The sequence below is a fragment of the Gallus gallus genome, chromosome 2 (assembly GCF_016699485.2).
Source record: "Gallus gallus isolate bGalGal1 chromosome 2, bGalGal1.mat.broiler.GRCg7b, whole genome shotgun sequence".
Classification (NCBI taxonomy): Eukaryota; Metazoa; Chordata; class Aves; order Galliformes; family Phasianidae; genus Gallus; species Gallus gallus.
The window spans coordinates 15,345,639-15,373,028 of NC_052533.1; the positions used below are offsets into that span (position 1 = coordinate 15,345,639).

Sequence of the window (27,390 nt, forward strand, 5' to 3'; positions counted from 1 at the left end):
ACCTCATCAGCCATATCAGTCGTGTCTAAAGTGATTTGGGCACTAGTGTCTCACATTAGCTTCCCTAGTGCCTTATTTCGTCTTGTTCTTTTCCGCCAGAGGAAGCCCTAGAAGAAAACGAAAGGAGCATCAGCATCTAACCTCCTTGACTTTAACTCCCTGTCTTCTGCAGGTCTGGCTCTTAGACTTTCAGACTTCAGATTGATTTAATGATGTTGGGATGCTTAGTTCTTAACAGAAGTTGTGCTGGAGAAGGTCATCTCCCTGGGTTTGTAAAGAGCACTGAACTGTGGGAAGATATTCACCCTCCTTAGCTTCATGTGTTTTGCAATCAAATGGGAGTGGTCAGCTCGCAGGAGCTGCATTGTTTTGGGTTTGTGGAGAAGAGGTCCTTTTTCAAAACAGGGCTCAACTCACTGCTGCCAAACACTATAACAGGAAAAGAAGGTTAATTCTTGGATGGTACGATGGCAAATCATCATTCTGGCTGGAAGCCTTGTTTTGCAGTGTTGTTGCTTAGTATCTGTCAGCACTTCAATTCCGAGGAATTTAACTTTCTCTTCCAACAACTTGGCCTCAACTAAATGTTTGCATATAAAGTGTCAGAACTCAGAAGGGTTTTTTTTTTTTTTTTTAGGTTTTTTTTTTTTTTTAATTAACTTTCCAAACGAGGTTATGTCTTGAGATATGAAAAAGTACTCAGGGGGTGCTCAGCATTAACAGAAGAAAGATATTACCTTGGCACACATTTAACCTTGTGAAATATTTAAAGGAAGGCGAGAGGAACATTTGAAGTACGACCTTGAACAATGCAAAATCCTGCAGATTTATCCTGAAACGGGGCTGTACTCTGAGGTATTTGGCACCTCCAGCCGCTGCGATTACTCCACTGCCTTTGAGAGTAACCGACGACAAAACTAACCTCACACGTTCCACCGGTTTCCTTTCAGAGATCCTTCAGGTGCCGATGGATCGCAAGAGGAAGGATCTCGTCCCCAGACTCCGAAGATACGGATAAGCAGAAAGTAATTGTTAACGATTTGCCGATCTAAACTAAAAACGATGCCATGAAACCACGTAGTTCTGCGGCGCCCCAAACCCTCGCGTTACATCGAGCAGAAACAAAGTGTCAGAGGGTGAACGCCATCAGCTGCAGTGCGGTACGCACTGATGGGAGCTCTGCCCCCAAAAGGAGAGGAAGTTATAAGAGATTAAGAGCCTTCGGGAAACACTGACGCATCTCAGTGGACTTTTGTTGCAGTCAAATTCATCCCACCTGAGGGCAACGCATAAAAACTCCGCCGAGTACAGAGGAACGAAAGCTGTGCTGAGCAGCACGACAACACCCCCCGACCGCCAGAACCACCTCAGCGCCCGCCGGGGCACGAGCCCCCGTCCACCTGGCGTCACGCGACCCCCGAGGGGCGGGTCGCAGCATCGCCCGGCGACCAATCAGCGCTCCGCCCCGCGCCGTCCTCCCTCCTGCAGCCAATAGGACGCGAGGCTTTCCGCGGCCCGGGGCCTGGGCGCGGGGCGAGGGCCGGAGCCGAGCTCTGGCGAAGCGGTCGTTGGGATCCGCGCGCTCCCGCGGAACTCCGCCCCTCGGGGCGGGGCGCAGCGTGGCCCGGCCCGGCCCAGCGCGGCGGCAGAGGCGATGTGGAGCCGGGGCGCGCGGCTTCGCTGTTAGAGGGAGGTCGGGGCGCGTCTGTTGCCACCCGGGAGACCCGGCCGAAGGTAGGAGCCGCCGCCTCTGCCGAGCGAGGCGAGCGGAACGCGGTCCCGGGGGTGCCGAGAGGGCGCGTGGCTGAGGCAGGTGCGGGGCGGGGGGCGCCTGAGGAGGCGCCGGGGTGAGGCGGGTCGGGGGCGCGGCCCCCCCGCGGGTTCCAAGATGGCCCCCGCCCCCTGAGGGAGGCGGCCGGCCGGCCTCGCTGCCCCCCGGCCGGGAGCGGAGCCCCGCGGCGCTCCCGAGGTCGGGCCCGGGGCTGGGTCCCGCCGGGGCTGGGGCCGTGGGGAGGGCTGAGCCGCTCTGCCCGGATCCTGGAGCCCTTCGGGGCAGTGGGGGTTCGTCCCGAGAAGTAATGGATGTGAGCGAACGTGAGGGGACGGCAGGCGCGCGGCTGGGCTCGCAGAGCCGTAGATTTTAATTCGCGGCAGTCGGTACCGCGAGGTGTGCTCGTAGGTTGGTTGAGAATAGCGTAACTCAGGCGTGGAGCCGGCCCCTCGTTGGTTCGTTAATGCTCACGCTTAATCTGCGTTGAGCGAGCCTTAAAAACATCCGTAAATAGCATTATTAATTGGGCGAGTTGCACGTGAGCGGCAGGACTGACCCTGGATGCGGCGGCGCTCGGAGCGCTGTGTCTCCCCGCCGAGGTCCGGCTCTGCTGCTGCTCAGTGCCCGGCATAACAAACCCCTTCCCGCACCTCCAGAGCTTTCTCTGGTTTGGATTCCTAAACAGCCCTGCTCATCTTTGCCTTTCCCTCCTGCAGAACGTGGCGTGAAATAACTTCGGGGGCTTTCGGGGCGGGCATCCTTCAGCCTCATGGAGATCTCCAGCACTGAAATTCAGCATCTCCTTTTTACAGTTTTCAGGGAGGTTCAGAGTTCTTAATTCAGGCATCCTTAGACTGAGATCCTGGTTTGAAGGAGAGGTGTTTGTAGCCATCGTTCCTTGTTAAATTCCTTCGGTAGATGTCCGTTTTAAAATGTAGCCATTAGAATTTTGGTATGAGGTATTAGTGTCATCCTTCATGACCTTTTAATGCAGGGGTGATCGTGTCTCTGCTGTATTTACAGGCAGATCTGACTTAATTTACAGCTTCGTTATTCACTTAATTAGAATAAACAATACTTTCACTGATATGAATGATTAAATCTCTGGTCTCGCTTAGAATTAATGTTAGGATTTTGGTAAATGTCACTGTTGGATTGAGAGAGTCTTTTTGTATTCAGAACGGGTGATTACATGCAGTTTCTAAAAGCGGTCTTAAAGCAACAGTTAATTTAGTTTTTAGGATTTAATCTCTTAGAGCAGCGGATGAATGAAAGGGGCACAGCAGTTTCAGCTGTGCATGTTTATTCATCAGAATGACACAGAGTAAAGCAGTAACCTAAATGGCAAAAGGTAGATCTAAATGGGCTTGGACTTAGAGTGGTTTTGGATTTGACAATCTCTGTGCTTACATGTGTACACGTAAATGGAGGCAGAGGAAGTCCCAGAGGTGCCTATTGCTGTCAAGTGACAGAGAGCATTGAGGAAACATTGCTGTGTGTTTACTTGGTTCTTGTTCTCTTCCTCAGGCATCTCTCAGCAGTCCTTATCAGAGACAGGAGGCTGTGTTGCACGGGCCCTGCTTCTGGGCTGGTTTTTGTGTGCGCAGTAAAATGTTTTCCGTGCTATACCACTCAATTTGGAATTTAGTTTTCATATTAGGCAGGTGCAGCGCTGCAGGTTTGAAAGAGCACAGTGTAAAAGTTGGAGCCAGGTGCAGAGAAAGCAGATTAATGTCCTATTAATGAAGGTGCAAATAAGCACCAAAAGTAAAATTGACAGAGCTCCCCAGCTACTGATTGGAAGCAGTCACAAGCATGTCTCAAAGTGCCAGCTGCCAGCCCTCTCCTGAGTGCGTGGTGGGAGCGCTGCGATTCTCAGAGAGATGCTGGTGGAAACTGCTGGAACTCCCATCTGTTCTTAGGATGTTGCAGCACTGCTTTTGACTGGAAGTGAAGCTTTGATTGTGCTTTCCTGTGATGAATTCTCCTTATGCAGCAAACACCCAGGCGTGCTTGAGCCTTTCATTTATCTGTAACATATGGAAGGGAGCAGAAGAACCATAAGAAAAGTAGTTCAGTAGCACCTTTCTGCCTAAACTGGTTCCTCCATGGAAGGGTTATTTCAGAACTTGCTATGCTAATAAGTGAAAGCAGGAAGAATCCAGTCTTGCTGCTAGCAAAACTTCCGTTACTTGTCTCCTGGTGTACCTCTCTGAAAGCTGTTGTAGTGACTGAAGCAATTTTCACCACCTAACGCAACGTGAATTACATGTGGGGGTCCCAAAAGCTTTCTACTTAGCTGTGCTAATACAGCTTAATCCCAGCCTGCGGTGTGTGTGTTCTTCCTGCCCCATCTCCTGGGAAGTTCTCATCCTGGTTGCTACTATACATAGCTCATTAAGGAAAAGATGTAGTGTATTCACTTGTCCCTTCCTAATTTTAGTCTTAGAAATATATGACACAATAAATTGACACTTGCTTGCAGTGGATCCTGACTATTTATATCATCTGTGATGTCATACCTTGGATTTCCTTGCCAGGTAGTAGTACTGAAGTACAGTAAGAGGGAACAAGCATTACTTAATGCATGTCAAATTCATCTCATGGTGCGGTATCCTTAACATTCCTGGACAGTACAGTCCACTCATTCTGCCATGCCTTGCTGGCTGTGGCAGCTCTGAGAGCTCTGGCTCTGCTTGTGGGTTTTCCAGGACCTTTTGAGGATTACCGTGAGGCGTTCAGTGAAGTTCTTCTAGTGAATTTCCAAGTTTAAGTGGTACTTTGACATGCTCTTTACTTCAGCTAGCAGTCTTACTTTTAGAGGAAAACCAGCAGAAAGTAAAAAGTAGCTTGTCTGAAGATGTGCAAAACTTTTCTTAGGTGTTTTTGAAGGGTATCTATATTCTTTATGCTTAGCTAGCAAGGAATATGACTTGAATTTTCCTTCCCCTCTTTGGAAGGATGTTCTTGAGCAGTAGGATTAAGCAGACTAGTTTTGGGGACCATGGTTTCTGTCCTGGAAATGATTCAGCTGTGTACATTATGAACCAAGTGTAGACTGAACTTTATCTCGCCATTGCTAGCTTTGAAGAAATGGTGAGCAGCTACTTTAAGAGGGTTTGAATATTTAATATTTTGTGATTACATGTTGTTACTGTGTCCAGTGTCTTGGTTTTTTTCCACTTCCATTCAGTTGTGAGGGCTAAGATGCTCCTGCCATCACCATTCCTGGGGAGCTTAAATGAAATCACAAGTCAAGCTAAAACCCAGCATGGATAAAAAGCTGAACAATGCCCTCTGAAAGTATGTTATGGAGTCATAGAGTCATAGAATCACTAAGGTTGGAAAAGATCTCTCAGATCATCTAGTCCAACTATCAATCCATCATGTTTACTCATGGAATCATTAAGGTTTGAGAAGACCTCTGAGATCCCCGAGCTCAAGCCCAACCCACCCCCACTGTGCCCATTAGCCATGTCCCCAAGTGCCACATTACCGTGGTTCTGGAGAACCTCCAGGGACAGTGACCCCACCGCCTCCCTGGGCAGTCTGTTCTAATGCTTGACCAAAGACCCAGCAGCCTTTTCTGTTAATTCAGCTGGTTTTACAGTCAGTTGGAAATCTGGTGTGTTTCAGTGTTAGCGCACTTTGCATGAAGTGCTTGGGATGTTGTATCTTAATAAAAGAAAAAAAAAAGTGTTTTAATAGAAGAAGAAGAAGAAGAAATCAACCCAGTCAATTTGCTGGCTTTCAAGAACCAAAATGTGAACTTTCCTGGTTCTTTAACACTGTGCAGTATTGCCAGTGATACAGTCATTCTACCACAAACCATCAATGAGGTGCTCTTGAAATGAACTCACTGTTTACATCTGGTATGTCATCAATATTTAAAGATAATCATTGAAAGAATCTGTAAGCTAACTACGAACTATACTACGAAACCTTGTGGAACTATAAAACAGGCAATGTGACTGCTGTCATACGCAGTGTGCCAAGGCTATGGTGAAATGTGGACATTAAAAGCATAGCCCTGTCCTGAGGTTTTCTACTGGTTTGACTGCTCAGTGCCTGCTATACATGTGGGACTTAATGTGGTTGTGACTCTGAGTGCTGCCATTGCTGGTCCTGCTGCCCATTGCCAATAGGGAACGTCAGGTTTTTAGAGCTCATAGGGGAGCAAGCAGAGCATGGTGCCAGCTGGAGTGTTGAAAAAGCCATTTGCTAAATGTCAGTGTGCATGGCTAGTCATGGTTTTGAGGTTATTGCTGACTTCTCAGAGCAGCAGGATTAGTTACTGCGAAGGAAAGAAGTGAGCATCTTTACTACAAGCATGATGTATAATGGGAGAAGGTGTACACATAATGTTTTGTACCAAAGCTTGATTCAGTCATGTATAAAATGTTATTACATGTATATGAAGCCTTATGAATGCTTACTTCTATTATCCCAATCCACATTATCTGTATCCATTTATTTGAAGCTTTTCTATAACCATTTTGAAAAAGAAATAATTACTCCTTTAAGACCCATTTGCCTAGGGTAGGCTTGGAGGCAGAACAAATTTGCATATCATCATACCACCATGTCCTGAATAAAGGTCTCTTATGACTTATTTTTTTTGCAAGGCTTCATAGAGAAAGGATTGTTAGGAACTTATTCCTGTAACATTTAGAGACGCAACAACCCTAGGCAATGCTACAGGCTTGGGACAGAGTGGCTGGAAGTCTGTGTAGAAGAACTGGACCTAGAGATGTTGGTCAGCACTCAGCTGAACATGAGCCAGCAGTGTGCCCAGTGAGCCAGATGGCCAAGAAGGCCAATGATGTCCTGACTTGTATCAGAAATTGTGTAGTGAGCAGGAGCAGGCAGGTGATCATCCCTCTGTACTCAGCTCTGATGAGGCCGCGCTTGAAGTGCTATGTTCAGTTTTGGGCCCCTCAATGCAAGACAGACATTGAGACCCGGGAGTGTGTCCAAAGAAGGGCAACAAAGCTGTGAGGGGTCTGGAGCACAAGTGGTCAGGCACTGAATGGGCTGTCCAAAGAGGTGGTGAGGTCACTAACCCTGGAGGTGTTCAAGAAACATTTCATTGCTGTACTGAGGGACATGGTTTAGTGGAAATGTTGGTAGTAAGTAGATGGTTGGACTGGGTGCTCTTGGAGGTCTTTTCCAACCTTGGTGGTTCTATGATTCTAGAATAAAAACATGAAAATACTTCATGTTTCCAACATTAATGTCATAATACTATTAACCTCTCCTTTTTCTTCAGGTTCCATACATTCTCAGCTCCCTGATCTGGAAAATGCATACTTTGCATCCTTGTTGAAGTCAAGACAGTCGTACAGGTACAATTACCGTATGATTACTCTTTTGCCCATGGCTTTCTGATGGTGGATTAGGTTGTCATTTGTTTTCTCTGCTCCTTAGCAGTGTGTGAAGTGGGATGAGAGGCCAAGAATAGTTATATTCTATTTAGTATTAGTAAATAAAGCTGTCAGATGTCAGCGTAATGAAATGTGGTATAAGTATACTTAATTCAAATTGTATGCTGCTTTATTTTCATATAAAGACAGCCTGTTTTTTTTTCTTTTGGAGTCAGGAATGATTACATTTTCATATGTTCTTTCATTATATATGATGAATTAAGTTTTGAAAACAAAGGGAAATGTGTTACCAATACAGCCAGCAGTTAAGAAGGACTGGCTACAAGAACAGTTACATGATAAATTATATGACATAAGAATAAGGTAAAATGCTTTAGAACTACTAATTATGCCCCAGAACTTGGAAATGTCTACATCCACTTATATAAGGAGCACAGAACATCTTTATTGCACTCATAATGTGTTGTCTCGTGGACTGAACTTGGCTTTAGCTAATGAATCTGTTCCAAAAGCAAAAGTGTAGTCTCATATATGAAATGCAGGATGCTGTTTCATAGTCAGTATGCCATGAATGCTTTCTGAAGAAATATAATTGACATTGCTAATTATGGGTAAGAGTGGGATATTTATATTTCACATATTGTATGTGGCCAGATGAGTAGCTTGAACTGGCTAATGGAGAGGCTTTTTTTTTTTTTCCTTAAAGAAAAAGAAGTTGCAAATTCAGATGATAGAAAGCCTTGCTTTTTCATCACAGTCCGGAAGAGTTGCAGAAGACAGCTGATCTAAAGAAACAGTATTAAATTTCACTGAAAGGTTTTCAGATACAGTAATGGAGGTTTTCAATGAAGTAGCTGTTCACGAGTGGTTAATTATCTCATTGTGATCTGGGTCACTGGGGAAGCTGCAGACACAGCTCACTTCTGTGTTCTAAGGGCAAATGGAATGTGTGTACGGAGGGGGAAAGCTGAAACTGTATTGTCTGGAGACCAGCAGTGCTGGAGGTGTCCACAGCCAACTTCTGAGCAAGCAGCTTACCCTCTTGTTCAGGTGTGTTGAGGATCAAGGCTACCAAGGGTGTGCAGTATGGCTTTGTAGGTTGCATTTAAACTTTTCTCTACTTCCTGTGCATTCCCACACTGTCCTCGCTCTCCTAGCAGCCTGAGACATGCATGAACAGCGGCCCTTTGTCAGCTCCCTGCCCTGCCTTCCCTGCTGTTCTCGCCATCTGCAGACATGGGGACTCTGAAAAGAGTCAGTTACTGTCTTGCATCCCAGGCTGTCTGAACCAACAACTCCCAGTCATTTCCAGTATGTGTGTAGTTCACCCACAGCTTTGGTTCTAGGGATTGCTTTCTAATGGGGAAAGGAGTGTCCAGTTTGCATCACAGAGCTTTGTTTCTTTTCCAAATATCTCAATCTATTAAAGAACTTTAAAATTCTATGTTAGAATTCCCTTGTATTGTAAAGACACAGTGCTACAACCCAGCATGACTTAATATGCTCCAGCAGAGCGACACTGTGTGCACCTCTGGCTTGGAAGTTTGTTGTGTTTGAAATATGATACAAACTGGGATCTGGACCACCTTCCTGCTGCCATGATTGTCTTAGGGCAGATATCAAAATGACAAACCAACCTCGGGATAAAACTGTGAATAGCATGCTTGGAGGCAAGCGTGGAGTGGTGCATTGGGTGCTCATCTGCCTGCTGCAAGGTGGGAGTGGGGGTTGCTTCTAAGGAAAGGCTCTCTGGTGCTAAGAAACCTTGTTGCTTAACAGTGAGACTAAAAGTAATGTGCAGCTGCTGCACAGTCAGCCATCAGGGAAAGCAGTTTTGGGATGGAGTGTAGGAAAGATGTGTGGTGTCCTTCATGTGGAGCTCTGCCTACAACCAGCAAGCATGGAAGGTGGGCGCTGTGCGAAGTTCCTTCTCTTCGTGTCTGCTGAAAGAGAACCACGTCTCATCTGTGGTGTGTGTGCTGGAATGGTGGCTGGAAATAGCTGATTTCAGAACTGGGGGAACGTGGCTTCCTTGTCAGCTACATCTGGAAACTTCTTCACCGTGAAGGGAGGAAGTGGCAAGACAAATACTGGAGAGAACAGGTGGCAAAGGGGTAGTTGATAGTGAAGAGAAAAGTAGAAAACTGCATTACAGCAGTGAAGTAATCAGCCTTTTTTATTGTTTTCAATGAAGCTGTGAAAACTGTTTTCTACAAGTTCGTATTGTATTCAATATGAATTATTCCTGATTTCATGACACGTGTTTATTACTTAATAAAGATTATTTAGCTTCATTCTCATTAAGGCTTTTCTCGGAACGTGCTTATAATGATAAATGCAGCAAAATGCCTGCATTTCAACAGGGGAAAAAAAGCAGGAGCGAGAACAGAACGGTGTTAAAATCCATGCAGGAACTTTTCTAACAGGAAGAACCTGCAGCTGGCCTGGCTGGGGAGGGAGAGTTCCAGTAGTTCAGGTGTGGAGGGATATAGGAACAGTTCACTAACTGGAAAAATACACAGGAAACATAATGACCAATGGCAGTAGTATAAAGACAGGTGGTCTCAGCCCACTAACTCTTTACTGGTGGTTATCAAATCAAAGGCAAACATAGGCAGTAAAAGACTTCTTGTTACTGTAGGAAGATACTAAGATACTGTTTCATTTAATACTATATTCCTTCTCTATGAATAGGGTGGACAGCATCTGTAACACAATGTTTAATTCTGTAACTTCGTTGTGTAGGTGGACAAGTGTAATGGATGACGGCAGCTGATTAAATGCTGTTTCATTAATGTTGGATTTTACATTCTACTCCTCAGACTTAAAGCTTTATCACAGTAGTTAATGAGTTCTGGCTAGTGGTTTTGGCTTCCAGTGGATGATGGCAATTAAACTTGAAAGGAAACGAGAGGGATTCTGGTCACTGATCTCAACCATTTTGCGTGCTGCTGGCTTACTTCAGGGAATTAAGTGCCCCACCTTAATTAATCACTTATTTTGTCTTTTCTAATATTGTCATCTGGCTTGGATATAGCATGAATATTTAAAATATATGTATCAGTTCAATAAACATGTGCATTACTTGTCAAAACACTGCAGCTTGTTAAAATAAGCCCACTGCCATTGCAGTTAAACATCTTTGGAGTAACGTGTGGTGCCAGCGGGCGCACTGTGTGCCTGCACAGGCTGCTCAGCTGGGATGCTGGTGCTTCTTTGGGAGAGAAAGGTTCTTCCTTTTGTGAATGGAGTACCTTCAGACTCCTGTAAAGAAAACATTGTGTGCCTATTAAGTTTAAAACCAACAAGTTTAATGCTGTACTCTAGGAACAGAGAAGCGTTTGGTTAAGAAGCTGGACCTTCTGTGGCTGCTCACTAAGTTTCCAGTATGTCAGAGTAGCTACGCAAGAAATCTCAACACGTTTGCCCCCCACAGTAAAGATCTAAATAGAAAAGGAAGTTTCCTTCAGTTGCCCAAAAAATCAAATCTCATCTTGCATTTTGGTAATTATAGCTAAATATTTATTTGGCTGCTGTCTGTGCAGTTCCTCTACACTGTGATGACAGTGAGAGTGTGCTCAGTGTCTGTGCAGGACGTGGTCAGAGCAGCAGCAGTCTGTGCTGAGGGTTTGGCACGCCTCCTGTGCCACTGCCCAGGCTGCAAGGCGAGTGTCCTCTCTGAGGCCACGTGTCTCTGCCCCTTTCCTTGCTGCCAGCTGCTTTTGATTCACTGGTTGGTGAAATGCAAATCCCTTCTCTTTAGGGAGGATTGAGAGGACAATAACCAAAGGGCTACTACTTTCCTTATGTGCACAATTAGCATTGGCCTTACAACCCATATGCTCTTACATTCTATGTGAATTTAAAGCATATGTTAACCCTCTTTCTCAGAGAGCTGGTTTTGATTCTGCCTTAACAAACCTTAATGCCTCACTACTCTTGCTGCCTTGGATCTTCTTCTGGCTAATGAAAATTGTTCTTTTCCTCTTCATCTCTTTTTCTGCATTCTAAGTTATTTTAGACTGTGTATGTAGTAATACATTGTTCTGAGTTAGTAAGTCATCACAGAATGGCCTCGATTAGAAGGGGCCTTAAAGGTCATTCAGTTCGAACTCTGCCATGGGCAGGGCTGCCACCCACCCCATCAGGCTGCCCAGGGCCCCGTCCAACCTGGTCTTGAATGCCTCCACAGCAGCATTTATTTTATTTATTTGTAAAATAAATTTATTTGTGATTAGGTTTTCTCCATTAAGTTTGAATGTTTTTATGTATAACCTTCCTCTTGCATGCATATTTGCTATGCATAGAAATTATCTTATAGTGTGTCTACTCAACTCCAAGGTAGCCCTTAATGTAGTGAGTGTTTGTGTGTGTGTGTGTGTGCACGTGTCCCTTCCAACCTTGAGTTTTAGGTAATTGTTACAGCAGTCCTCTCTTAATGCTGAGACTTCCCTGCCTCTTTTGATGGTGAGACCTTTCCTAGGTCAAGGAAAAAAAGAAGAATTGTGAGGCAAAGAAAGGAAAATGCCAGGTGTTCACTTTTCCTTTGAGGGAATTGGCACATTTCAGGAAAAAAAAAAAAATGTGAACTCCTCTTGAGAGGGAACAGAGTAGTAGTACAGTACCCTTGGAAGAAGTAAAGCATACGGGGAGACAGTCCCCTCTATAGCAGGTCCTACAGGAATCTCGTAACTAAAAGGAAGATGATAAAGACTTCACATAAAAGCCTCTTTCCCGAGGAGTCAAGGGATCAGCTACTCTGGTCTCCAAGTACAAAACTGATTTCAGCCCTAGCATTTGAGTTTGGGTTATGAGTTAAAGTCGTGGTGTGACTGTCTAGTTTGGTGGTTCCCAGTCTGTAGGCTGTGTTGTTGTGGGGCATATCGTTCTGTATTTCCTCTTCTTTGTTAGTCGGTATTGAGGAGTGAGCAGTATGATCAGACTGACTTGGGCTTCTCCTTAGAACAGTCCTGACTTGGTGCTGAGACCATGTCTGCAAGTAGCTCAACCAGGCTGTATTCTGGGAGGTAGACATCTTTTGCCATTGCTTGTTAAATCAGTGAACCTCTGTTAAGTCACATTTTGTCATGGGAGTCCTTAGCTTATGACTTGGCATGTGATTGTACCAGCTGCCAGAATGACCTGTGTAAGTCTATGAACTTGGTATTAAATATAAACCAAGAAGAGGAAAATAAACTTGCTATTAAAACAGCAAATTTGTGTGACTTGCAGCCCGATACTTGGCATAAACAGCTGCAACTGAGATCCAGAATTTGCATACAGAATGAGTCTATTCATGTTTCAAAGATGGTATTTCAAAAAGTATTGTTTCCAGATAACACACTAAAAAAACCCTTTGCAACTTTGAACACGGGTTTGCTGTCATTGCAGTGGCACAGCAGAATTATACAGGCTGCTGCAGCCCGGCCAGGGCTCAGCTTAGGGTACCAGCAGGCATGTCTGATGGCAAATTCTGTCAGTTTACCATGGGTGAAGCCTGGAGGAAGCAGAAGAGGTTTAAGTTTGTGCTCTTTGAGATAGCTGTAGTTCTTACTACTTGAATGTTTTGGAGTGCTGCTTTTATAGACAACTTTTTCTTTGCTTTAAAATGCTTACAGTGTTTCTATTTGTAATACTTGTCTTGGGCTAAAGACCTTTTATGTTACAAAGCATTCTTTTTAACTCTATTCCAGTTTAACTTAAGTTTGTGCAAGGGTGAGATGTGTTTCAGTCAATCTATGTGCTCGCAGTTTTGCAATACTCAGAAGAATGAAAGCTGCCTCAAGTAGATTTTATCCTACATTTTAGGCCAGACTTCTGGGTCAGACTGAATGTCAATTTTTAAATGCCGGGATATAGAACTACAGAGATACTGTATATATGGAATTTGTTACCTAATCCTTCAGCAAAATAATCAAAGCAATCTCTGAACTTAGTTATGAAATTTGTCTTTATATCCCAATCTATGCCTTTCTGTGTGTGATAGGAAGCAATGCAGCTGAAGTCAAGGCCAGGAATCCCACTTGCTGGTACTAGAGAGATCAGCTCCTGTACTAAGGGGAGACTGTTACATTGACCAAGAAGCACCGGTCTGTTTATTACTTTCAAAAGAAAAATGACCAGAGGCTGAGGGTGGAGCTGCATTAAGGATTTGAAAGTGGTCATTTGAGCTTTGCATCTGTTGCTAAGGTCCAGTTTACTGAGATTAGTAGTGTAGGTCAAGTAAAAATATGTCCTCTTATGCTTAGCAGAGCCAATGGGCTCTGCAAAGTCCTTGCAAGTATCTTCTTTCAGAATACTTTTTTTAAGCTTGTCTGAATTATACAGTCATATGTCTGGAATATACTATAAATCAGATCTGCAGGCACTTACAGTGAATGTAAGCGTGTGTGCTATTCTGATGACTACTCTAAAAAAGCATAGGTATTCTGGTATAAGCAGCTGTACTAAAATGGTAGAGGAAAATGTTGTGATGTGATATGAACTACCGGAGAATGGGCTGAAATGCTCTCTTGCAGCCACCTTGCTCTGTGCTTCACCAAGAGAATAAAGCCCAGAAGAGAAAACTTATGTAAACTTCTCTGCTCAGACACAAGTTTTATTCTCGTTCTACTAAAAGTTTCTGTGTTAAGACAACAGTTTTGCAAGGGCTTACTGATACAGGAAATCGGCTGCAAAAAGGAAGTTGTTTTTAAGTTCGAACACTGAAGTGAAATTGAGTGTTAATTAAGGGAAAACTACATGCTGTCTGTCTCCTGACAGGAATGTAAGAGCTGTCCTTCCTTCTTCAGAAGTAACTGAGAGGGGATATTAAGGGAAGAAGACGAAGCAAGCTGTAAAGCAACCTTTATTTTGGTGTAGCAGTACAGCCATTGACAGACTGTTGTCAAAGCTTTGAAGAACCTGTTCTCAAGGTGTCTTAAGTACTTACCTAAGTAATTGGGTTTTGGCTACCACAATTTAACCTAGGTATTGTATAGAAAAAGTATTTCCCATCATCTGGTCTTTTGGCTGCTCCCAGACAATTTCCTTCAGCGTCCTAAAATTGTGTTTCATGAGCAATAGCAAGTAGTTGTTTGGCTTGCTTTATGTGTACAATACCTGATGAGCATTCACACTGCCCTTTCTTGCAGTTCCCTCAGTGGTCCCATTTCAGTGTGGGCATTGAGAAGGGGAACAGCGGGATGGATGATGTGATCTGCAGCTTTGTGAGTAAGCAGGTGGAGTCAGTACAGTTTGTCATTTCAATTTCAGGTACACTGCAATAATAAAACAAAGATATAAGGTCCTCTCTGCTGAGCGTGTACCCAATAGGATGAAACCATCTCCTTGCCTGAAAGGCTTGCAGGTGGAGGCAATATTCTTTATTAGACCAGCCAGCATACTTCATTAAGTACCTCTTTAGATGTCAAGCAGGTTGAAAGGCTGGTGTGCCCAAAAGACCACCTGCTCTTTAAAACTGCTGTGCTTAGTTTGATTGAATATGGTCTCCTTGAGAAAAGCTCTTATCTTACCATGGTGGTCTTGGACCACTGTGGTTGCAGCAGCTTTCTGAGTAATGATGTGTGTGTTGTGTCTGTTGGCCTTTCAATAGCAAAGCAGCTGGCAGCCAGTTTTGTCTCATCCTGTTTGAGCTGAACATAGCAATTGACTGCAGCAAATAAAGGGACTGTTGTGCATTAGAGGTAATGCTGTTTTGGTAAGGTGATCTGCTGTGTGTGTGCATGATGCTATGACCACATGGAGGCCAACTGTACGGAGTGCTGTGAAATCTGGGAGTGAGCAGTGCATTGAGGTGTGCTTTGTGCACCTCTTGTTTGCCAAAGGAGCAAGTTTCTGGTATGAAATGACAGGAAGCATGGATGTGAGTCTAAGGCGTTTCATGAAAAGATGCTCTGAAGTTTGTTGTTGGCAAAGTTTGTCCTGCTGTGGTATTCATATGTTTTTGTGTTTTCTGGTCTAATTATTGCTTGGTGTTGCCTGACAGATGGTTATATCTTAAAGCTGCATCAGAATGATGTTATTTGCTTGTCGGTTATTATTCTCTTAGGAATGTAGGATAGGGAAGGACCTCCCTATTCATCAAGTTTATTTTCATGCTCTTGTAGGCTTCATCGTACAGTCGTAGACATATGGAGCTCTGTCTTAAAAGCAGCTGGGCCTTTTCACCCACGACTTTAATTAGAAGCCTGTTCCAAAGCTATATTGTGCTAACCATGAGGAACCTCCTTGTAATACTCAGCCTAGATTTATTCATGATCAGTTCTGGTAATAACCAGTTCTTGTGCCAGGATTGTTCTTTTATTTTAAATGGGGATTTTTTTTTCCAATTCTTTTATAATTCTCTTGGTGCGTTTATGCACAGCCCTTACTCTTCTGCTCAGCTATTTTAGCCTGGCTCAGGCCGAGTCCCAATTGCAATGTGGAGCAGCACCAAGGTTTGGGTGCTCCGAGACTTCTCTGCTCTCCCATAGCAGGTTTTTCCAGTTGCTTCAGGAGGGTGTGCCTTACACTTTGCACTATTGCTGATAAAGGGAGCAAATAGTAGCTTCCTTGTTATTGCAGTGTACTAATAGAAACATGAAAATAGAAAATTCCATGTTTTAAACCCCGTGAACATTGTCTAATCATTAGGGCTCTCAATGTACATACTGTAATTCAAGAATGCATACAATCTAATGTAAGTGTTCAAGGCATGCAGATGTTTGATTGCCTCCAGTGCGCGGGTCCATGTTTTTGTTGGGTTTTTCCCCCTTTGGGTTGTTTAATGTTCAGATCAGTATTCTGTGGCTGATCTGTGCAGATGTATTCTATGTACATTTTTAATGAGTTACTGCAGAAATCTGTGGCCAAAGGTGAATCAGGTCTATTACATACAAACCAAAACCTGGTATTATATTTTTCTGACTAATATTTATAGATAATTGCTACTTTTAAGGCTTTAGTAGGAGAACCTGACCTACTTTCCTTCCATTTAGAATCCCAAGCGCTGATGTGTTGGAAAAAGTAAACCAAACACTTAACGCTGTTTATATCCCAGGTTTAAGAAAGAGCTTAAGCCTGCTAATGTTCAACACTGTAGCTCATAAAGGTTACGGCTCCTGGCTACAAAAATGTGAAGGCAGGCATGTAAAGGGCCATATGCTGATGAGACTGTGTTATTTTTTAAACTAGAGTTTGAAATTCAGAATGTGGAGTGCTGGTGCAGTCAACCTGGTTAGTAGGAAGCTAGGGTATGCCTTAGGCATTCATGAAACATTTTTATTAATTAGAAACTAAATTCCAGATGACTTTCTGCAGTTTTGTCTTAGAAATGGGCTTTTGATACCTGTATGTGCAGGCGGTAATGGAAGACTCAACTGTGAAACTGCTTCCCAAGTTGAAGAAACACGGTTATCTTTAGTTCCTAAGTGATGTCATAATACTTGTGTGAAAAATACCTTTTCTCTTCAAAAATAGAAGGCAAGATTGCTAAAAATGGAAGATTTTTAGCAGATTAAAGATTAATCTGCTAAAAAAGATTAATTTTAAAGATTAAAAGAGGACTTTGCTAGCTCCTAAATTTCCAAAGCACCTAAAAACAGACATACTGGGTGTGTCTCCACACATGTATCTCCATGTTGACTGCTCCTTACATGATAACACTCAGAAGTTGTACTTCCCTCTGGACAAAGTTGTCAGAGAATGAAATTGAGCCAACTTTGACTTCTAATGAGTTACTTACCTTGATAGTGGAAAAAAAAATTGTGGAAAATCTTACTCTATATCAGAAAAATAATGTTCTGTATTTCTTCTTAGCTGCAGCCTGCTAGATCTACTGGATTTCTGTGTGAGGCAGTAGTTGTCTTTATAAATGAATGACTTCGTGCTATGTGTGACCTATGTGCTGTGACACAAGTGTTGTGGTAGTAGAAGAGATGTGCCTTGGCTTTCTGTGACAAGACAGAGTGTGCGTGAAAGGTGATTGGATTCATCCTTATTGGAAAAAGATGTTATTTTGTGCCCAGAACGGTTCAGATGGATCAGGTGGTAACATGGGGACAGAATTCAGAAACAGGATGCATGGGTTTGATATGTGCCAAAAGATTCTGCAGCTCTGAATGGAAGTGGCATATATTCAATTCACCTGATTCTGGGGATCTACGTATTTAGTATGCCGCAACAGGATGTACTCCTTTCTTCTTTTAAAGGCAGTGTACAAAGTAAGCAAGGTGGTAATAAAGAAAAAGATTCTGAACAGTAGTAGGGTTGCACCCTTCTGAGTTAGTCTGTGAGGTGGAAGGAGAATGTGTGCTTGTGGGTAGGGCCACTGTGGGTTTGGTTTTTGTACCCTGTGTTGTCTGCAGCATGGAGCAAATGCAGTCTATACATCTGACCTGTAAGACATCTTACCTTAGAGTGGTGTAGTTTTCATACTTGGCACAGTTCACTGCAAGGAGCACATGTGCGGTGTCTTAGATACCTCCACACATTAGCTTCTGCCAAATTTCACTCATGTTTCCAAATGTAATATTATGCTTGTGTCCTATCCTCTCTTTGGCAATGGATTCAAACAGCACCTGTTAATGTTAAGAATAAATGAAGTTACTGTAACATTGAGGATAAAGAGGTTTTGGTGAAAGAAAATTGGATACAAGATTTAGATTTCCTGCCTAATAAAATGTTTCAAGTGGAGGTGTTCTGCTTCAGTGCTATTTAGAAGTCAGAAAGCAGTGTTATAATGTTAGCACACGCCTTTGTATTGAAAATCTCTAGGAGCTGAGCTTTGCTGATGCTTTATCCAAATTCTTCTAAGTAACAACCCAAACCACACTGGAACATCACTCTTCCAGGGGTAGATGAGTGTGTTTTTGAAAACTTGTAATTCCTCAGGACATCAGCGGGTGCTCCTTTGCATTTAAATGAGCACTTGTACATTTATGCAGCTTATTGGTATTTTCCTTCAGTTTCACAGTTGAAGAGTAACAACAGTAAGTATGAACATTAGGTAAAGCCTTAACATTACATGGCCAGCAATCATCTGTTCTGGCATCTTACAGCAAGACTTCAAAACAAAGTCTTGTTGCTGCTTTGACCAGTGGGTATTGAATTCAGTACTGCCCAGGAAACTACAGCATTGGAACTACTTAATAATGATGAACCTTTCAGTTCTGTAAATACCACTACTATGAGTACTGTAGGGTAATTTTATAGGTACGTAACTGCTTTTCTGTCTAATACTCTCACTGGTTTTTTTTTAAATGCTATTCCAAATGAATGGGTTCTCTTTAGGATTGGAGAAAATCTGAACAAATATTTGAAATCTATAACTGAATTTCTCTGGAGGGTGTTGGATGAAGGAGCTTAATGATCTAAGCAGTGTTCTGTTTTGAACAGGAAGAAAGGAGCGTGGAGCGAAGGAGGTGATGATATTCCTTTTTAGGATGTAGGCAAGGAAATGACTGGGAAAAGGAATCCTCTGCACTGCTGTTCCAAATGGACAGCGTGCGGCTCCATGGATGGGGAAGGAATGTTAGCTGGTTGTTAAGAGCTGAGAGACCTAAAGGGATCATGAAGGAGTTGGGTAGTGTCTGTCTTGTCATTAACAAGACAGATGTTCACATAGGTAAATTGCAAAGGAAGCTGTATGGGCAGAACTGATGTAACGATGGAGAGCTGAGTGTGTTTCCAGTACCTTCATCTATTAATAAGTACTAGAAAAATTGTTTGAAACTACTAGAAAAGAACTAGGAGGGCTAGTGATTTTAACCAAATAGCATAGCAAATGTAGCTTGTAGAAGTTCATGTCAATATGCATTGCTTTCATGGGAATTAGTGGGGTAGAGGGAATCTATCCCCAGGTTTTTTGTCACGATATAAATGCCTGTCCTGTCTCCCTGGAAAACTAGGCTTGCCTCAGCTTGGTTTGCTTGTGCCTGCTTGTGTCCATTTCAAATGTCAGTCCTAACTTAGAAGCTACAGAGGCATTCTCCCCAATAAATCATTAATTGAAAGTAACACAGCACGAGGTTTTCTTGAAAATTGAAATGGATCGTGATCAACAGATACTGTTTTAAGACTATTTTAATGGAAGGGATACCTCTTCCTATTTTTTCAGTTGTTCATTCACTGGGGACAAACCAAATGAATGTATTGGATTTGTTGATCTGTTGGGTTTCAGGAAGAAGAAGGTAATGGATCCTGTTTTGATTTGTGGGGAGGAAGTAAAATACTTGTCACTGCTGAGCCACGGTGCTGAGTTTAATGACAGTCTAGAAAGGGGTGTTGATAATATTGTTCTTACTTGATTTCGTGTATTAAAAGAAATCTGTTTAATTTAGAAAGTGTGGATGATTTGGGCCTTGCCTTCCTTAATCATCACTTGCACCTTTTTATGTACCATTGGGATGCAGATTGTGAAATCTATTCAGTTGGTTTTGCCATATTGCCATCTTGGTTCCAATTAATTCTTCTGACTAAAACTAGCTAAAAATGTGATTGTCTTAATTAAAGAAAAACAAAGTAAGATTTTCGTGGTCTGCAATGTTTGTACATGTAATCAGCTTTTCTTAAAAAAAAAAATTGTCAAATGGCAATGGAAAATACTTTATTAGTATTAATTACTATTAGTGAAGAAATAAATTATCAGCAAATCTTAACTTACAATTGTTAACAAAGCACATTACTTGCTTTCTTGAATAACATAATTCAAGCCATAATTTCATCATCATTTCTAAAATTTCTCTTCTGTCATTTCTTAATTTGCTATGAATGGTGCCATTATTTTGTCTCTCACTTGAGCTCATAAACAGGAAAATGCTCTCCAAATTCAGTTCATGTCAAGGCTATATTTAAATTGTAATCATTTCAAATCCTGCAATAATAGCAATAAGATATGCTCACTCTTACACGTTTGAACACGGAAAATATTTTGGACTGTATCATCTCTTTTGTTCTTTATTGCAGCATTTATCAGTTCTTGTAACATTTAGTCATTCTTACCTCTGCAACATAATTCAGCTTCAGAAGTTTTACCAGGCTGTTGCTCTGATTGTGTCATTCATCACTCTCTTTTTCTTCAGCAGGAATCCTCTTTCCTGGTGAGTTCCATGCAGGGTACCAGGCCTCCCTTTGTCGTGTGCTCCGATCCTGCCTGTCACCAACTCATAGCAGCTGCTGAAATGCAGTGGTCCACCTCCAGTAAGCCATTCATCGCAGAATGGCTGAGGTTGGATTGGTCCTCTGGAGGCTGTCTTGTCCAAAATGACTGCCTTCCAACCCTGATAGGAATGTGTTCAAGCCTGCTTTCATACTGCCCTGAGGGAGCGCCCCTGAGATAAAGGGAAACGGATGTCTTTCTTCTGATGCTTCTTCTGAAAACGTTGTGTAGAAACATCTTGATATAGGGAAGGCAGCTTGACTGTGACTTAACAGGTCATCTTCTGTTCTGCTTTGCGGTGCTGAGGGATGATCTCTGCATCTTTTCAAAGCATCTGTTTTGTAAGGCAGTCCTCAGAGCATCCCGGAGAGCTGGGTGCTTACTTTCCAAGCACACTGCTCTTGTGGATTACAAGTCATGTTGCACTGTTATTTTTAGGATATGTACCTTAATTTGGTAGTTCTGCTTAACTCTTCTAGCTTTTCAAAGGTGGACAAAACATAGCTTGTTAGCCTGGATTTTGAGCTTAAACACAGCTAAAATTCTGAAGGAGCCATTTTAAAACTGTTGAACAAATGCACAATGTCTTTGTGTCCAATGCAAATCTTTCATAGTCAAGGGATCTGAAGTCACAGGATGTGAAATTATGTAGTTATAGATGCTGAGCTATTAAGATTCTGTTTTCTTGTATAGATCAGAACTGCCTTAATACAACTCTCAAACCTAAATTAAACTGCTCGCTTCGAATAATCAACTAAGTTGATCAGGTGTGGAGAAAATAAGTAGGATACAATCTTACTTGAAATTATGAATATATAAGGTCCAGGAAATCAAACATGAACCTAAACCTAATTTGTTGTCTAACGTAAGTAATTAGCTAATTCTTTTAATATACATAATCTTCTGTTTAACAAATTTAACACAGGTGAACGTGTAGGACAGATGAAAAAAGATAAATATGTCTGCAATGATAAGACATCCCAGTTCAAAGCAAAATAAAATACAAGTGCATCTGCAGACTTCTTATGATGTCTGGGTATTAATAGAATTCAGAGAAAAGAAGGCAAACTCAATTTGCTAAGATCCAGAGAATAGATGTATTCAACTTCCTATTAAGTAATTGCATAAGGCATTTTTCATTTTAATGCTCGTTCTGAATTTCTCTCTTGTTTTTCCTCTTTTTTCCATTAGATATTTACTGCCTTAAATGTTTCTTAGTGCCTTCATCAATGTTGCATTTATTTCTAGCTCAATTAAGAAGTGATTGTAATAGTAACTTGTAATGACTTGCTTAAGGCAGTGCTGAATTTGAAGGACTTTATTATGTGACAGAGCCGTGGTTTAATGCATGCATTTATTAATATTTATTTCCTAAAAGGGACAAACATTTTCATGCCTGTATAAACATCTTACAAACAGGATCACATGGTAACTATGATTTTGAGTTAGTTAAAAGATACTATGTTGGTCAAAACTTAATGCTTAAAGATAACAATCTCATAACGTGAATGAAAGGTACCCTGGAAAGACAGCTTGTCAAAGTAAATCATGTTGGCTGTTGTGTCCTTGAATCTTCACATGCTGTAGGTGCCAATTTCACATTTTATTTGCCATATTCAACAGATATGCTGGGGAAAACAGACTTAGATATCTATGTTTAAACGTAAACATGATATAAAATATGATTTTATTATATTTCATAGGTGTTGATTGATTGGCAGCACACGTCATTATTCCCATTATATTTCTTCTGATAGTGATTACTTTCATACACAGTAAAGAGAACATGGTGCCAATACGCTACCTCTCACCCTGCTATAAATGGGTTTGTTTCACTTCTGTCTAGGATAAACACAGAAGAATTCTGTGCATATGTTCTTGGATTTACATTGTTTTCATCAAACTTACACGTTGCTATTGAAACATATGTTTGAATTGTGCTATAAATTAAAGGTCTCCTTTGCTTTTTCTGTGACAAGAAATAGTTTTTGTTTGTTCATTTGTTTTGCTTTTGTTCTAAAAAGAATCTCAGACAAGAAGGATAACCGAAAGTAGGGAGGTGTGGCTGTGGGCTCTTTTTGTCCCAACAAGGAAGGAGAAAGGAGATGCAGCATCCTGTAATCAGAAGTAGAGCGTGCGTTCCTGTTCCATACCCGGTGCAAGTCACATGTAGTGATGGGTGTTGAATGTTGTGACCCAGTTATTGCAGGGCCAAGGGCTGGGCCCTGACTCCTATTCCCTTGAGGAAGTGCTGGAAAACCCTCATGCTTCTGTCCAGAGAGAAAGGAAATGGAAAAATCCATAGCCTGTTTCTAAAGTCCCTAGGCAAAATAATATCATCCCCAGAATTTTAATTTAAAGCTTGTTACATAGGTACTAGAATTATGTGAAATATAGAAGATTGGGACAGCTGCTCTTAAGGGTACTAAGTAAATGTAGAGTCCCCAAAGTACGGGGATGTATTTATGACGATGGTGTTTTGAACGTTTGGTGTAAAAACAGGAAGGAAGAAGGGTAAGTAAAGACCTCTCCTAAATAGTTTAGTATCAGGGTTTATTATAAAGGGTATTGTTTGAATGTAAAATGTTTTTTTGTTGTTGTTGTTTTTGAAGGTACTTGAGATTGCCCTACAACAAAAAACGTGTTGACAGAAAATGCAGCTGCTTTTACTCAGCCTTTCCTCCATGAGCTGCAGGAATCCTTTTCTTTCTGCAGCTGGATTCTGAGCTTCTGCTTCTGCAGGAGGGGTGGCTTTGTGGGAAGCTGCTCCATTTGTAGCAGCTCAGCCTGAATTTGGGGTTCGGTGCTGCTTTGTCCTTCTGTATCTGCAAGAAAAAATAAAATAATAAAATACAGTGGAGCAGATGAATGTGAATGAAGGAGGCAGCAAGAAGACTTATAGTGGTTCTGTTCATGTCAGATACTTTCTGATAACTAATACAGAGTGGCAAGAGATTTGTCTTTTTAACCGTGGTTTTAGAGAGAGATCTTAAATGGAGAGCCCAGGAATGCTATAAGACATTACACAATTATTTTGGGTTCTTTGCCATGGCTTCATACAGTTCTTTATCTTACATCTGAGAAGGTATGCAGATCCCATCTTTAGATTGGAAGCTGATGTCTTTACTGATGAAGCTGGGAGTAATGCTTTTTTCTTTTGTCTTTGAAGTTTGAAAACATTTTCAGAAAGCAATTTCCATCTTCTCAGATGCTGGCAGTTGTTTGGTTTTATACTTACGTTAGCAGCTGACAGGGAACTGAATGTTTTCGTGTGAATTATAAATCCTGGAGTCTCTGTTCCTCAGAAAATTCAGATTTCTGCTTTCTGATATTCAGATATGGAAATTCTGTGGTGTGAACTTCTTTTGTATTTCCTCAATGTTTTTTTTCAAATGGTGTAACAATTCCACTTGTATAACAGTTGAAATGAAAAGTGCAACAAGTCCAGAGGACAGAACTCTGTTGGGTGGATAGAAACTCTGTCCAAGTCACCATTTTGGTCTTTCTATTATGATCTGATACTAAAAAAAAACACACCACCAAAAAGTTAAATACTTGTTTAGACCATGTGAACTTGCTGAGCACAGGAAGTCATTTTGGTCCTCAGAAGGTGCACAATAGGGGATTCCAAAAGCATTGGTGATGTGGGTGCTGCCTGGTATTTCAATTCCCATTGCAAACTCCCATCTCTGTATGAATGGAAGCAGCAATGCTCTTGTGGGGAGGCTCAGAATCTTGGGGAGTCCCAGGACTGAACTAATCAGCTTTTGAAGTGCTGGTGTAGGGTTCTGACGTACAGGCAGTTTCTTAACAGTTCTCTACTTGGTGTTTCCTCCAATGTGTAAATCCAGTGTTGCTCCCTCAGGTCATCATTAACTTGTTTGTGTGTTTGGATTAAGTAACTTGGCACCCTCCCCAGGCCTCACTGCGGATCAGCAAGGCAGCAAGTTCCGTCCTGTTTGCTGCTCCTTTCGTAACTCTGCAGGTGACTTTGGTTTGTTTTTTTTTTTTTTTCCCCTGATTGTCTGTGTCTTGTTCTGAGCTCGTCTTTTAAGGAAAACAGGCAACTTTCTGAAAGTGGGGAGAACACTGTGTCCTACGCACACCTGTAGCATTCAAACAAGCCTGGATGTGGTTCTTCTCTGCCTCCGGTGTCAGGCTGGTTGGTGTGGGCTCTCTGAATGTCCTACAGACAATTGAAAATACATGTTTTTCCTGTATTTTCTCCTTCAGTTTGAAAAGAAGAAAGGTGTGGAGACCAAGAGGTTTATTCTAAGCAGATTTTGGAGTAGCTCTGTATTAGTCAGCAGTAGGCCGGGGAGATTTTTATCTTTTTCTGTTTCACATTGCACTATATTTCTATTCTTCCTGCGAATCTCAGGATGTTCCTGGCCTGCCAGGTTGGGCTGAGCCCAGAAGATCCTGAAAGGATATAGGAATAGTGGAGCTGGTTCCCCTGCTGCCAGCACAGAGCTCCTTGCTGCGAGATGCTGGGTGCTGCTGAGACACAATCCTGTGCCATGGGTCGTGGAGCTGCAGGTCACCCAGTGAGCCATGTACGTGCTGATGTGTCCTGATAAGGCACATAGTTTGTGTGTGAAGGCTGTAGGAATGCATTGCTTCACAACCAGATTTGAAAGAATAGCACTGAAAGTAGTTAAGTTAGGTGTGCTAACGTTTGGCAGTTCTAACATTTGCACTTAAAGCTAAACGTAGTCCTGTTTGTGTAAATGTTTTGTGGGTCCTGAATGACAGTCTTCTCTGAACAGATGCCTTGATGTCTGTAGCTGTCTGAGTTGCGGAGCATGCTGCTATTGCAAAAGCCTGCAAGCAAGGGGAGGGGAAGTACTGCTTAGGGAGTGCCCTCCTGGGATGGAGAATTGCATGGTACTCTGCCTCTGCAACAGAAGTGTTGTGGCTTTTCAATTAGACTTTAATTAGTGTTTCTAGGTAATTAAAGTTCTTGAGAGGTACAGCTCAGTAGACACTTGACTTAGAGATCTTGGTGTGAACACTTAAAAGTAAATTTGCAAATTTCCTTGGTGTGTTCAGCAAGGGCTTACGTTAGTTGTAACTGTGCTTTTGCATGCATAGATCTTCATTAAAGTGACCTTAAATGTGAGAGCATCTCAAGAAGGGCAGTGTGGATTAACCCATACTCCTGACCTAAGCCCTTCAGAGCCTCTTCTTTGAACTTGGAGGTTAAGCACAGCAGTGCTGTCTTGCATGAGTCTTTTGAAAATGTGTGAAAACAGTAAAACAATAATACAGTGAAAAGTACTTGAAATCGAGTTGTTTTCTAATAACCAGATTTAACAGTAAATTATCTGTAAATACAGTAAGAATCTGTAAATTTATTTGCAAATAAATAATAATTTAATTTGCTCTAAACCATTTCTTTTCTGAAGAGATTCATTCTTATTAGTTAACACCACTGCTGTGTGGGCAGGATTATACAATGTACTTTCAAAACTTCTTATTTAAGCATTTGGATGTGTTAATACTAATTTTTTTGTACTTTACTGATATGAATAAACAGTTACTTTTTTAATATAACATTTTTACTCCCAACTTCCATACATGTAGCCAACATGTCGCTGCTAAATTGCTAAATTGAAAACATAGAAATGTCATGACTAATTTTATATCTATCTATCTATATATACATATATATATATGTATATATTCACCTCTGTGCTTGGCAAGATCATGGAGCACATCCTCCCAAAAGCCATACTAAGGCACATAGATAACGAAGGCGGGATGATTGGTGGTAACCAACATGGCTTCACCAAGGGCAAGTCATGCCTGCCAAACTTGGTGGCCTTTTATGATGGTGTCAGCAGATAACGGAAGAGCAAAGCAGTTGACGCTGTTCTGCTTGACACCCTGGTCACCGAATTGGAGAAAATGGATGCTATGGATGGACCACTCACTGGATAAGGAATCGGCTGGGTGCTCGCACTCAGAGAGTTGTGGTCAACAGCTCGATGTCCAAGTGGAGATTGGTGATGAGTGGTGTTCCTCAGGGATCAGTATTGGGACTGGTGTTATTTAACATCTTTGTAGGCAACGCAGACAATGGAATCAAGTGCACCCTCAGCAAACTTGTAGACAACACCAAGCTGAGTGGTGAATTTGACACCCTAGAGGGAAGAGATGCCATCCAGAGGAACCTGGACAGGCCTGAGAGGTGCCCCCATGCCAACCTCATGAAGTTCAACAAGGCCAAGTGCAAGGTCCTACCTTTGGGCTAGGGCAATCCCACGCACAGATACAGGTTGAATGAAGAATAGCTTAAGAGCAGCCCCGAGGAGAAGGATTTGGGAGTGTCAATTTATGAAAGTCTCACCATGAGCTGGCAATGTGCTCTTGCAGCCCAGAAAGCCAACCGTATCCTGGGTTGCATCAAAAGAAGTGTGACCAGCAGGTTGAGGGAGGTGATTCTGCCCCTCTGCTCTTGTGAGACCCCACCTGGAGTGCTGCATCCAGTTCTGGGACATGGAGATGTTGAAATGGGTCCAGAGGAGGGCCATGAAGATGATCAGAGGGCTGGAGCACCTCCCTGACAAGGACAGCCTGAGAGAGCTGGGGCTCTTCTGCTCAGAGAAGAGAAAGTTCTGGGGGGACTTTATAGTGCCCTTCCCAGTAGCTGAAGGGGGCCTACAAGAAAGCTGGAGATAGACTCTTTATAATGGCATGTAGCTACAGTATGAGGTGAAATGGTTTTAAACTGAAGGAAGGTAGAGTTAGACTACAGGAAGAAATCAGGAAGAAATTCTTTACAGTGAAGATGATGAAACACTGGAACAGGTTGCCCAGCAAGGATGTGGATGCCCCTTCCCTTATCTCAGATATTCCCAGAATATTCAGGTATTCTGACATATTCCCATATCTCAGAAGGCTGCTAGTAATCTGGTGTGATGCTCCAGAAAGCTCAGTGTGCATTGTAGCTTCTTGTAGTTGATTCTGTTGTTGGAAATTTAGACAACTACATAGTATGAATCTTAGCAGAGATTCTTACTTGTAGCCAGTTTGAGCTGTGATAAAGCACTTGCAATAACAGGTATAGCTTGAAATGCATTTATTTATGTACA

The 27,390-nt window shown here is 42.3% G+C and overlaps 1 protein-coding gene across 9 annotated transcripts in view; it reads left to right on the plus strand.

Annotated features, from left to right (window-relative positions):
* Nucleotides 1-1,641: 1,641 nt before the first annotated feature.
* Nucleotides 1,642-27,390, plus strand: part of MPP7 (membrane palmitoylated protein 7) — a 143,603-nt gene continuing 117,854 nt past the window's right edge. For 8 of the 9 annotated variants that reach the window (XM_015282069.4, XM_015282072.4, XM_015282070.4 and 5 more), the window contains exons 1-2: nt 1,642-1,734; nt 7,041-7,116. The gene's annotated coding sequence lies outside the window, so the exon portion shown is untranslated. The remainder of the gene's footprint in view (nt 1,735-7,040; nt 7,117-27,390) is intronic. The other variant, XM_015282071.4, reaches the window with a different exon arrangement.